The sequence below is a fragment of the Triticum dicoccoides genome, chromosome 6A (genome assembly GCF_002162155.2).
Source record: "Triticum dicoccoides isolate Atlit2015 ecotype Zavitan chromosome 6A, WEW_v2.0, whole genome shotgun sequence".
In the NCBI taxonomy this organism is placed as follows: Eukaryota; Viridiplantae; Streptophyta; class Magnoliopsida; order Poales; family Poaceae; genus Triticum; species Triticum dicoccoides.
In genome coordinates, this window is record NC_041390.1 from 50,930,821 (window position 1) to 50,934,654 (window position 3,834).

Sequence of the window (3,834 nt, forward strand, 5' to 3'; positions counted from 1 at the left end):
ACGCCACGACCCTTCTAGCATCGCCACGCGACCCTCCTCGGTCCCCTGCACCTCTCCCTCTCTCTCCCTCGAGCGCCCTCCCTCCTCTGTCTCTCTCGCGCGCGTTCGTCCGAACGCGCCCGTCGCCACCGACGCCGTTTGCCGCGGCCACAGCCACCGCTTCGCCTCCCCGACGCCTCCCAAAGCTCCGCCTCGACCTACTCTTCCTCCTCACTGCTCCAAGCGATGTCGGGACCCCTGCAGTGACGCCATCACTGCCGTCTTCACCGACGGGCACCGAAGATCGCCGGCCCGATTCTCCGTCTCCAGGTCGCCCCCGAGCCCACTGAGACGCGTTCTGCAACCACAGTGAGCTCATGGACCGACTCCCCCTCCTCTCCTCCTCGCGTTCTTGCTCTAGCTCCGTTCCCCACCTCCGCCGAAGCTCGCCGCCGCCACGGCCGACGAGCTCCATGCTCCTGAGCTCGTCCGCTCGCCCGAGCATCACCAGCGTGCTCGCTGCGCTCCTGTGAACCTGCAGCACCCACGGGTTCGCCCTGTTGTGCACCGTAGCACCGTTTCCGCCAACGCCCGAGGTCCGGCAGCCGCTGAGCTCAACGCCGGCGAGGATTACGGCCACCCCAGCTCGCCCCGTTTGCACCGTTGGATGCGCGGGATCGCCAGCTTTCCGTAGAGCCCAACGGTGCCTCGAATGTTTCCCTGTATCGCATTCCCGAGCCGCCCCGCCATTTCTATCGTCGCCGGCGACAAGCCGCCGGTGAGTTTGACCTAGCTGACCAGGGGGTTGACCTCCCCTGGGTCCGGACATGTGGGCCCAAGCCCCTAATTAGTTAACCCGAGATTAATTAGAGCTAACTAATTTAGTTAACTAAACTAGACACCGACATGTGGGCCCTGCCCTGCTAGCAGCCTAGTTAGGGTTAGTTTAGCACTAACTAACTCAGTTAGTTGCCTGAGTCACTGACCAGTGGGTCCCACTGGTCAGATTTGACCTGGAGGCGCCCAGTTGACCAGCTGATGTCACCCTGACGTCATGCTGACACAATAATTATTTACTGGAATTATTTTTATACAGGAAATTCCAAAGAATAGTTAAAACTTCTAAAAATCATAGAAATTCAACCGTAACTCCAAATGAAATAATTTATATATGAAAAATTATCAGAAAAATTCAAGGAATCCATCTATACCATTTTCATGCATGTTTGAACAACTTAACCTCACTATTTAGTCCAAAACATGTTAATGCATTATTTGAATTCATAGTTTGAATTTGAATTTGAACCTAGTGTTCAAACCAACTCCATTTAGCATGTTGCCAGTTGCATTAGCTCAAACCACAGCATATTGACATGTCATGATCATGCATCATATTGTGCATTGCATTGATTGTGTTTCTTTCTCTGTTGCCGGTATTTGTCCCCTCTCGATAGACGTTGTGATCGTTGACACTGATGAAGACTCAATGCTATCTTCAGAAGTGCCAGGCAAGCAAAAACCCCTTGTTCATTCCGATACAATCCCACTCTCTCGCTCCTGCTCTCTTTTACTTCATTAGGACAACAACGTTTCACCTGTTACATGCTGCGGTAGTTGAACCCCTTTCCTCTGCATGACCTGTCATTGCCACAGTAAATAGATGAAACCCACTAGCATGAGTAGGAGTTGTTTGAGCCCTGATGTGCCTACTCATTCATGCTTGTTTGTCATGCCTGCTGTTGCTTAGAGTTGAGTCGGTTCTGATTCATCGGGAATGAATTGGAATGTGGTGAACATGTCCTACTGTTGAGAGCTAAGTGTGTGAACACGATTTGGTAAAGGTAGCGGTGAGAGGCCATGTAGGAGTACATGGTGGGTTGTCTCATTGAAACCGTCCTCAGGAACTGAGTTCTGTGTTTGTGATCCATGAACAGTTACTACCACACATTGGGCTCCGGGCGCTCCAAGCTGTACACATCGTTTGGGGCCGTGAGCGACACCCCGGCCGGATCTCCTTGCGTATGGAACCCAAATAGGCGATAAACCTGGACTAGAGACTTGTGTCGTTAGTCAAGTCGTGGCCGACTCCCTCGCTAGGCTTCCGCTTGAAGGTTGCCGAGATACACGACGTGTACATGGTGGTAAGTGGCGAGAGCGTGTGTGAAGAAGTACCCCCCTGCAGGGTTATCATTATCTATTCAAATAGCCGGATTCCTCGGATATGGAAACTTGGACCCCTTGCATAGTTCATAGACAACTGAAAGTGGATACTCTAAAACTCGCAAGATAAGCATGAGTGTTATGGATGGCGTTCTTGTAGGGAGACGGGAGCGGATCCATAGTGGTGTATTGATATGGTGAATATGTGGACTCGTGTGCGCCACCTCAAAAGAGTCGCTTGCAGTCGTAGTTCAGGATAGCCACCGAGTCAAAGCTGGCTTGCTGCAGTCAAACTCCACCACCCCCTTTATTGATACCGATGCATATGTAGTTAGTTCTGATGTAAGTCTTGCTGGGTACATTTGTACTCACGTTTGCCTATTTTATGTTTTGCAGAGAGACTTCAGTCTTGCTAGTAGTTTCACGTGGACTTCGACGTTTAGCTTGATACCTCAGCTACGATCTTGTGTCCTCGGCAGGATCTGGTAGATAGTCAGGCTTCTCAGCCTTTTCCATTTGTAGATGTCTGTACTCAGACATGTTAAGCTTCCGCATGTGTTTGACTTGTATGCTCTGATTGTTGGGTCATGAGACCCATGTTTGTAATATCTCGCTCCTCGGAGCCTAATGAATAATACTTGAGTCATAGAGTCTTGTTGTGATGCCATGTTGTATGTACTCATATCAGGCATATTGTGTGTATGATTGTAATGCTTGGTATGAGTGGGATCCGACAATCTAGTTGTTTATCCTTGGCAGCCTATCATATGGGGAAATGTAGTCTAGTACTTTCTGAGCGATAGTAGTCCGCTACAGCCCGGTTCACCGGAGTCCTGCTAGCCTAGCACTACTGCTCAGGATACTTGACTGGCCGGCATGGGTTTCACTTCGTTCCTGTGTCTGTCCCTTCGGGGAAATGTCACGCCGTGACATACGGAGTCCTGCCTAGCCTGCTACAGCCCGGGTTACCGAAGTCCTGTTAGCCCAGTGCTACAGCCCGGATTCACACGCTATTGACCGACATGCTCGAGGTTGATTCATGTATGCCTGTCCCCATGGGTTAGTGCCGCTTTGGGTTCACGACTAGCCATGTCGGCTCGGGTTATTTGTCATATGGATACTAGCGACACTATCATACACGTGAGCCAAAAGGCTCAAACGGTCCCGGGCCAGGTAAGGTGGCACCCGTGGGAATACCGTGCGTGAGGCCGCAAAGTGATATGATGTGTTACATGCTAGATCGGTGTGACTTAGGATCGGGGTCCTGACAATGGCCCCCGGGTCTATTCTCATCATATCAATCTCCATCACTTTTATATTGTTTTGCTATTTACTTTGCCTTTACTTTTTACTTTGCATCTTTGTATCAAAAATACCAAAAATATTATATCTATCAGATCTCACTCTCGTAAGTGATCGTGAAGGGCTTGACAACCCCTAATCGCTTTGGTTGCGAGTAGCTATCGCTTTGTGTAGGTACGAGGGACTTGAGCGTGGGCTCCTACTGGATTGATACCTTGGTTCTCAAAAACTGAGGGAAATACTTACGCTACTCTGCTGCATCATCCCTTCCTCTTCGGGGAAAACCAACGCAAGCTCAAGACGTAGCAAGAAGGATTTCTGGCACCATTGCCGGGGAGGTTCATGCAAGTCAAGATTTGACTCCCGACAACGAGCCATTTCTGGCACCGTTGC